The sequence below is a fragment of the Alligator sinensis genome, unplaced genomic scaffold (genome assembly GCF_000455745.1).
Source record: "Alligator sinensis unplaced genomic scaffold, ASM45574v1 scaffold492_1, whole genome shotgun sequence".
Lineage (NCBI taxonomy): Eukaryota > Metazoa > Chordata > Crocodylia > Alligatoridae > Alligator > Alligator sinensis.
In genome coordinates this window covers 1,810,771-1,820,649 of record NW_005842186.1, presented here as the reverse complement: position 1 = coordinate 1,820,649, position 9,879 = coordinate 1,810,771, and the positions used below count along the sequence as shown (strand labels likewise).

Here is a 9,879-nt window from a genome sequence, read left to right as displayed (position 1 = left end):
CCAGTGGGGGATGGGGCCAGGTGGGGCAGCATTCCAGGGGGCTGGGGGAGCAAGTGGGGGTGGAGCATGTGGGCCCTGCAGGGTGGGGTAGTAGCCCCTGCGAGGGCCATAGCCCCTGTGTGGGGGCTGTAGCCCTGTGGGGGGCAGCAAAACATATAGGTATTTAGAATTCATTTTATTGTGATGATAGAGATACTGGTAGGCTTCCAAGTTGCTTTAACTTCACAGATATATCAATAAAACATTGCCCAACTGATTGCTCTCTCTGTCTCTCACTGTCTTTTGTTTTAATTGTGGAGGAATATGGATTTTGGGGTATTTTACAGAGTGACTGTAAAAGGGGATTCCCTGTAGAGGGATTTTTTTTTTTAGCAGGGATTTTTCAGTTTTCAAATAAGGAACACCAGAAATTCCTGCTAGGGAGACCAGTGGCAGGACCCAGGCAGAGGAGGCTGCAGAGGGTCTGAAAAAAGGGAGGGAAAATGACTTTATGGCTCAATAATTAGGGCATTTCCTTGCGATACTAGTGATTAAGCTTCACGTTCCTTCTCTAATATGAAGTGATCTGGAATGAAAAAGTTTGGTTCAGCTGAAGTAGAGTAAGAATTTTGAGCCTAGTTTCTGAATATCCAAGTTCAGCAACCCAGAGTATGAGGGTATAATGCACGCTGCTTAGTGCAGCATGAGACAAAATTTACAAATCTTAGAAATAGACCTCCAGCAGAATTGTTCTTCTAGTCAGCCCGATGTGGAATTCCATAATGGGAACTGGCAGCACTGGGATGTACCACCTGGCCAAAATTTAGTGGGACCAACAAAAAGAGCAAAGAAAAGAAATCTTCTTCCAAATAGATCCTTAGTTGGAACCATCTTGCCTGGATCAGTTGCTTTTGCCAGTGCCGAGGGACTGGCAAAATTAGTGGCCATAAGAATGGTGGCTGACAGTGTTGTAAAATGCAAGGTAATAAACATGTGATTTTTTTTAATTGTTTTTTTTTTTTTAATTCTATGTCCACTTAGGGCAGGGGTGTTAAATTAATCCAGCCCTGTGAGGTGGATGAGAGTCACTGGGCTGGACTGGGACTGATCCCTTTGTGCTGCAAGCTGTGCCTGCAGCACTGGGTCCAGCCTGCATGTTATATGCAGCATGTGCCAGTCCCACTCCAGTGCCCCACCAGACAAGGCCTTTGTGTGTTGGCTCTGGTATGGCCTGATTTAGATTGGTCTCAGAGCCTGTTCAGCATGTGCTGCATACAGCATGTGCCCTGTGCCATATGCAGCATGTGGGGCCAGGGCTGACAAGTGTCCTGTGTGGTGCATAGGGTAGGCTCAGAGACCAGTGGGCTGTAAATTTCATAGTTATGGGCTGGAAGGGACCTTGCAGATCATCGGGTCCAGCCCCACTGCATGTAGGTAGGAAAGACTGCTGGAATCAAATGATCCCAGCAAGATGGGCATCAAGTTTCACACCCCTGACTTAGAGGAAGGGCCTTGGTTATAATTGAACGTAGCCTGATGGGCCCAGCAGTGCCTGAAGGAGTGGAACCAGCAGCAGAATAAGTGGCTTTGAGTGAGCAGGCATGTGGTGTCAAAGCCCTTGCTCATCTCCTGCTGTCGAGACCATGTTGAATGGGGCCCCAGATTCTGCAACAGGCAGAATCCCACCCCGCATCCACTCCTTCCCTTTTTTCCCCCTCTGGCCACATCCCCAAATTCAAATGTGTATGTTTGACATCCCTGGTATAGAAGATAATAATGAAATTGATAGTTTGCTCTAAGCTTGAATATTGTGTTCAGTTCTAGTTGGTCGTTTTGGGGAAGGAAAAGCAGAAATAGGGGCAAACAGTCAAGTAAAATGTATTAGTTGTGGGAATGCTTCCTTAAAAAAAAGAGATGAATTAAGAGGAAGCATGAGGTGAGTACTTTTAAAAAAGAATAGATTGTCCTATGCTGTTTGCTTCCCTGCTCTCATAATATAAGCACAAAGGGGTATCCAATTAATGAGCAACAAAGGTTGATCACCTTGGTAAACCTAATTACGGCATTGAAAACGAGAGGTTATTTAGCGTTTTTTTTAAAAAAAAGAAAGTACTTGCATAAATGAGTGACCATAGTTGGTTCCTTAGATAGAATAAGCAATTTATAAGAGAGATAAACAGAGGCAGGAGTTGATATATTGTGTCTCAGGGCATAAGTCATGTTAGAGACTTGCTTATGAGAAGCTGCTTCTAAAGCATCTAGGCCTGACCACTATTGTAGACAGAATACTTGGCTAGATAAATTAGTAAATATGAATTGCTTCAGCAATTTATATATATAGAAGATCATTAATTTTTTTTTAAATGTTAGAACATGGGAGTGCAAATATTTGGAATTTTTAAAACAAGTTTACTATTTGTTTTAAATTAGATGCATTTTATTATGAAAGTATAGATCAATCTATATTTATAAAACGGATATATTTAAAGGCGAAATAAATGTTGAAGTTATATAGTTGTCAAAAATACTGCATTTTCTTATATGTAATGTATCTCCAAATATAATACACACCGTATTTTTGAAAGGCGTTATGACGATTTTTTTTCCAGTTATGGCAGCAGAGAGCAAGGGCTGAGTCTAATTTTCAACTGTTTCATCCTCCCTTTCCTGCTTAACTGAAACCTTAGCTGATGCAGAAGATTGGTCTTCATGGGTACACTCATGATCTTGAAAAAAACCTAAAGATCTGTGAATTAGGAAGCAGAATACCAGAAGCAGAATTGCCCTAAGAAATGTTAGCTGGATTAGTGGAATGATCATTAAAAAGAGAGAGAAGATTGTTAAAACCCATGAAATATAGAACAATGGACCATTAACTCAGTGGCCCATTAATAGGCCATTGATTCCTCCAGCTGCCTGGATAGTAATACCAGAACTGATGCACTGTATCAGCTTCTCTTCTTGATGCATGTGCTGCAGTTTTGGGGGGCTCATTTATAGGGTTGCCATATTTTCAGTTCCAAAAAGGACACCTGTCGCACATGCGGGGAGGAGGGGCAGGGGATATGATTGTGAGGGGCAGTGATATGATGTTGCCCTGGCCCTGCCCATTCTGTTGCCCCTGACTCTGAAACCACAAACCCCTGGCCCTGCTGCAGCCCCTCTCTCCTGACCTGGGGACCCCTAGCTTTGCCAGTGCCCCTTGCTTCCAACCCGCTGCTCCCCCTGTCCCTGCTGGTGCCCCTCACCCCTGCCCCGCCGCCCCCTGTCCCACACTCTGGACCCGCAGACCACAGCCCCTCGTTTCTAAATCACAGCCCCCTGCTCCTTCTGTCTGCCGGCTTCCACACCCCTGCAACCTTTTTCACACAGTGGGCTGCTGCCTACAACCCAGCCCCCTCCACAAAATGCAGTCCTGCACCCCGTATTGATCAGATGCTGCTGCAAGAGGAACAGATAGAAAAAGGCAGGTGCTAGGATCATGGGCAGTGCTAGTATCATGCCTTCTGTGTGGAGGCAGAGAAACTAAACTGAACTTGGGAGTGCTAGGACCCTGGGGACATCTCTGCCCCTAGCGGGGCAGGCATTTCCCAGCTGCAGCCCAGGTACCTGGACAGCTTCTCCCAGTGCAGGCAGGCACTGCTCCCCTTGCACAGCTGAGCTGAGCAAAATCCTGGACATTTGATTAGATTTAAAAAACCTGCCCAGACACAGATTGGAGGGTCAAAAAAGAGGACATGTCCGGGGAAAACCCAGACGTATGGTAACCCTAGGGAAAAGGTGCTTGCCTTATGTTTGAAAATATGGTATATTTGGACAACTTAAAGTTGTGGTGTTTTGTTTCAGGCTTAATAGGCGGCTAAATGCTTAAACTTAACTGAAACGTATTGTCTGTAGAATTTGAAACACTAACAAATAAACATGTTTGAAGAGAGGGCAAGAATTGGAAGTGTTTTAAAACTGATCTTTCTCTTCATTTTACCACACCTTCCATGAAAATGGAAGGGAAAATTGATGGCAATAGGAGAGAATCCATAAATCACAATGGGTAGCTCCTTTTGGCATCTTAAATGAGATGTGCAGAACTAGCTCTCTTTAAAGCAAAGCAGAATTACAAATAATCCAAATAGTGCTTGACTTTTCCCTTTCCCTTTACAGAAAGTAGAGGCGTCTTTGTACCAATGCCCTCATCTTCTAGGAAAGGAGAGGATTTGAGCATTCTCAGCTGAATTAGAGGGGAAGTGAGGTTTTCTTCAAGGGTATATCAAGCCACTGTGTACAAATTATGTTTCTTTCTTGCTATGGAGAGCTCATGAGCAGCTTTGCATATTTTTAACCGAAAAATGTTAACTGGATAAAATAATTTTGCAGCTGAAATAATCGATCATACAGAATAGGCTTCCGCAGTTTAGTTGTTCTAAATATTAATGCATCACTAGTGATCTACAGTTGCCTTTCTAAAATATGTACAGACTTTAAAATAAGTATTTACTACATTTTCTTTTCATGTAAAAATGTAAGTCTAGTGGTTTGCTTTTCTTATTTCAAAGCAAATGTCTTTGATGTTGGTAAATAAGCAGCTGTAAGCAGAGGGATTAAGGAGCTTCTTTCCATGGTTTAAGAACAAATTTACTTATTTAATGAGGAATTTTTTCTAAGTGCCAATCCTGCAAACTCAGGGCGGGTCTACCCTACAGGCTTCCCACTGCATGGTTCTTTTGATCAAGACTCTTGGGGAGGGCATTTGCTTTACTGAGCATGTTTAACATACTGAGCATGTTTCGCTCATGGGAAGGTAGTTTTATTTTAGTGAACAGTAGTGAAACTAGTGGTGGGTAACCTGGCATCGATGTAAAGGGGGCGTCAGAACAGACTTAAAGGGAGTGTTGCCTTACTTTGCTGATGAATCCATGGTGGTTGGAACTGGTGGCACTTAGTGGATGGGTTTGGCCCAGTTGGAGAGGTAGCTGAGGGCTGGTGTTCCTAGTCCCCTTGTCAACCTCATGTCATCTGGGAGACTTCCTTGTTGTGAGGGAAGGTGTCCATGCAGCCTGCAGGTACCAGTGATAAGATGTTAATGCAGTAGCTTTACTCCTGTATCCACCTGTGTCACTGGGGTGCAGCTGCAGTAGGTGCTGCAAGAGGGTCTAGGGACCCAGTGGCATCTGCATTCACTCACTGGAGGCTGGTCACACTGACTGTTTCTGCACCCCCCCCGGGTGGGGACACCAACTGCCCAGGGTGCAAACATTACCAGTTAAATCTCAGTTAATGATGCAGAGCATATGTTTGTGAGTATATCTACATCTGTACTCAAGGGATGTTTCCAGATGAGCGTGGATGTTTTGCTCCCTGGGGACAAGTAGCAGTGGTGCACTTTGCAGCTACTTGTCCCTGGGGAATGCCTGTGCCATGTGCACTTTGGGGTGTAGCAAGTTACCCCAGAGGCAGTAGGGGAGGCTGAGGCCAGCACTGTGCTGGCCCTGGCAGCCTTACCTGGGGTCCTGGGAGCCTCCTGGGGCTGCAGCAACAGTGATCCTGCTGGGCGGAGCCTTGCTGACAGCCACAGTGCAGCTCCATGCGACCCAGCTCTGCTTTTCAGTGGTGCATGCTGCCTCTGCATATGTTGCTCGTTTTTTTTTTCCCATGGATATCCAGGGGTCAAAAAAACCCTCAGGAAAAAAAACCCAGCAGTGCGCGCACAGGCGGCATGCCCTTTCAGTGTGGAGAACACCTGACTGTATGGTATGTGGTGCTGCAAACCTGTTTGCGGCACCACATACTGCACGGCTGCGCTCGTCTGGGCGCACTCTAGGAGTGCTTTGCTGATATATACTCCAGTATAGGTAAAGCAGTGCTAATGTATGCGTAGGCTCATTCTGAGAATGAAAAGCCAAATTGTGTTCTTTTCCTCTGCCTTCTCCCTTTATTAGACCTTGTTTTTCCAAATTGTGTAAAGGGTGTGGAGATCCCCAGAGATTTTTACTTACAAAATAAAAGGAAGTTGTTATGCTATTGAAACCATGAAACACTGTCAAGCCATTTTTGTTTACTGTTCAAAGTAGAAATGTACTTTTAAGGATGTGTACTCAGAAAGGACCACATGCTTAGACATCGAGGATTTGCATATTTGATGCCAGGCTGGCAAAACTATGGTGTCTACCATCTTGCCACTCATCTGTCCTAGGCTTGACTCAAATATTGAAGCTCTGTTCATTTAAAGTGGAGGAGAAGCCACGCAGTGGTGTGTTACATAGCTCAGAAAAGTGTTCTGTTTGATGCCTCAGTAGGTCGGGAGATCAGAATTCTAGCGGTGCTTGGAAATGTTCAAATTTAATTGGTGGATTCGCTTTTACATTTCTGTGTATGTCAGTCTAAACCTAGTCTGCTTTCCTGGAGTCAAGGAAAAGAGGTGATTTTTGTAGGTCAGATTATATTGTTCAAGGTACTTATTGTATAAATAGCATTTAGCTACTATTAACAGGACTTCAATAGCGGCTTCTGTGAACAGATCTGTAAAAATGTGTGATTTGTCGTTGTTAGACTAAATGCCTATTTGAAGAAAAGTGCTTTTTTTTTTTTTTTTCTTCCAGGTGGGTAGTTAAACTGGTGGGACCCTGCTATTGAGAGACTTTTGGTTGTTAGAGAACTGCCATAAGGAATATGTCTAGTGGTTTGCTGCTGCTATGTTAATAGCTTAGTACCTTTTTTAAATGGAGACCTTCAACTCGAAAACTGGTATGAGTTGACACTACTATGTCAAATTGGTTTGTATTTTACTTGACTGATTTTCATAGTCATGTACAGTGTGTCCATACGCACGCAGGAGTGGAATGGTACATTGTAGGGGTTTAGGTTGTAGCCGTGTTGGTCTAAGGATATAGGCAGACAAGGTTCCTTGGGTGAATTTGATATCTTTTATTAGACCAACCCAAATGGTTGGAGAATAGTTATTAAGCAAGCTTTCGGGTTCAAAAACCCTTCGTCAGGCTAAGGAAGCTGCAGCAGTCGGTGTGTGCTCTTCCTGGATGGGATGAAAAGTAAAGAAGCCAGGGTCTGGGCTGGGCTGGGGAGTCAGTTGTCAGGCAGATTGTAATGTATCAAAAATCCAATGTCTGTGTTTAGTCCATGATCTCTAGTATCCAGCAGGTTGATGAAATGGAGCTCGTAGGCTCGTCTCTGGGATGTGTTGTGTAAATTTCCCTTGAGGATCAGGACTGAGAGCATTGGATGAGGTATATTACATTTCTGGAGGTGCAGCTATAGGATCCTGAGATGCTGATGGCTCTGTTGTGGGGTGCAGTAATTGTGGGGGTGGTGGAGATGTGTGGGCAGGTTTTGCATTTCTTGTCCTGGCACGGTCTGGATCCTTTTGGTGTGTTCTGGGCTTGAGGAAGTTTGCTTCTGGTGATGAGGTTGGCGAGGTTCGGTGCTTGTCTGAAGGCTAGGATGGGTGGCTCTGGGAAGATCTTTTTAAGAATAGGGTCTTTTTCTAATATGGGTTGCAGTTGTTTGAGGATTTTCCGTACAGGTTCAAGGGATGGGTGATACGTCATAACCAGGGGTGTGCGATTTGTGGGTGTTTTTTGTTTTTGAAATGCAAAACCTGCCCCCACATCTCCACCACCTCCACTATTACTACACCCCACGACAGAGCCATCAGCATCCCAGGATCTTACAGCTGCACCTCCAGGAACGTAGTATACCTCATCCAATGCACCAAATGCCCTGATGGAAGATATGTAGGAGAGACCAGACAACAACCGCGCACCAGAATGAACGCACACCGAAAATCCATCAAAGACAGAAACACCCAATTACGGGTGGGGGCACATTTCTCACAGGAGGGCCACTCTCTCCAATCTCTCAGTCCTGATCCTCAAGGGAAATTTACACAACACATCCCAGAGACGAGCCTATGAACTCCATTTCATCAACCTGCTGGATACTAGAGATCAGGGACTAAACATAGACATTGGATTTTTGATACATTACAATCTGCTTGCATTGCAAGCAGTGTGGGACCCATGCCAGCCACTTGTGCTGAATGCAGTGCATGGAGCCATTGCAGCCTGCATGCCATTTGCAGCATGTGCCAGTCCTGGGTCATTTACTGTGCATGCGACACTATGGGCTGGCATGGGGTATGCATTGCCCATGGCTTTTGGGCTGGACCCAGTGCTGCATGTGGCACAGGGAGTCTGAGGCTCAGGCACAGGCTGCATGTGGTGCCCTAGACTGACCTCTTGTGTTGCCTGCAGCACTGCAGCTAACAGGTGCTGGGGGGCAGTGCATGCCCTGGGTCTGCCTCGTGCAATGTGAACAGCAAGCCCCTGGGCCGGTCGGTGCGTGCTGGACTTGGTGCTGCAGAGGCGGTCAGTCCTGGTCTGGCCCAGCAGGTGAGTTTGACACCTGTAGTGGACTATAAACTGAATATGAGCTAACAATTTGGCCTTTTTTTTTTTTTTTTGCAAAAAGGCCATCCGCATGCTGGGTTGTATTAACAGGAGTGTCACTTGCAAATCAAAAGAAATGATAGCCTGTATATATTAATGCACATGACTACAGTTTCTGGCCCTTCTCATTCAGGGGGTAAGTGGCTTTGCATTGCTTTGCTATAGAAGGTCCATTTGCTTTCTTTGCTACAGAGACTTAAAGCTATGTTATTCCCTAAATTGGAGCTCTAGGCAGGGTGATTAACACCCTTAAACTCAGGCACTTTGACTTCACACCTTTTGTTAACTTGCCTTAACTTTCCTGCGAGTAGATAAGCCTTTTTATATTGTTAGATCCAGGAAGCAAGCAGTCTTTATTAGGCGTTGTGTACACGGTAATGAAATAGGGCCTTTATCTTAGTTGGTGCTACTGGGCATTATATTGAGAAGGAGTATTGGCTAGCATGCTAATTATCCCTGCTTATCCTAAAAGGGTTGCAAGATATATTAAAATCCACATGCATAGCTAGTCATAGGTGCAAGGGGCCCTTTCGATTTGTGTGCCATATGAGATACGAAACCCCTTTATTGCAGCGTCAATACTGAGTAAAACCATACATCTTCCTAGGTATGACTTTTCTGGTTTCAAGGGAGGTGTTTTTGGCTATTGACTGCCATTGTAATGTAGAACTAAGACATAATACTTTGTTCACTCAATATTTTCTGCTAAATACGATTTAAAAGTATAAATGGATTTAGGAATGACATTTTGTCATTTACAGGGATGTAGGTTGTAGCTGTGTTGGTATAAGGGCATAGGCAGACAGAGTTCTTTGGGTAAATCTGGTATCTTTTATTAGACCAACTAAATAGTTGGAAAAAATTTTCTTAGCAAGCTTTCAGTTTTAAAAGCCCTTCGTCAAGCTGAGAAAGCATCTGCAATTGGTGTGTGCTCTTTCTGGATGAAAGAGGCGAGAGGCTGGTATGTATGCAAGAAATCCAGTCAGTGAAGATGTAAATTCACAGTTGGATGGGTCAAAAATTGGTTGATGGAGCGCACCCAGAGAGTAGTGGTGGACGGGTCGTACTCGACCTGGCGGGATGTGAATAGTGGGGTCCCCCAGGGCTCGGTCCTGGGGCCTACACTGTTCAACATCTTCATCAGCGACTTGGATGAGGGGATGGAAAATGCTTTATCCCAAGTTTGCCGATGGCACCAAGAGGTAGGTACGCTCGAAGGGAGAGAGAGTCTGCAATTAGACTTAGACTACGGAAGTGGGCAGATGGTAATAGGATGGGGTTCAATGTAGATAAATGCAGGGTGCTGCACCTGGGGAGGAGGAATCCACGGCATACATACAAGCTGGGGAGCTCTTCCCTTGTGAGCACAGAGGCGGAAAAGGATCTTGGAGTCATTAATGACTCCAAGATGAACATGAGCTGCCAATGCCAGACTGCAGGCAGC

At 44.9% G+C, this 9,879-nt stretch overlaps 1 protein-coding gene across 4 annotated transcripts in view; it reads left to right on the top strand.

Annotated features, from left to right (window-relative positions):
• Positions 1-9,879, top strand: part of NEO1 (neogenin 1) — a 384,856-nt gene that overhangs the window by 83,239 nt on the left and 291,738 nt on the right. The gene's annotated exons all lie outside the window — the stretch shown is intronic.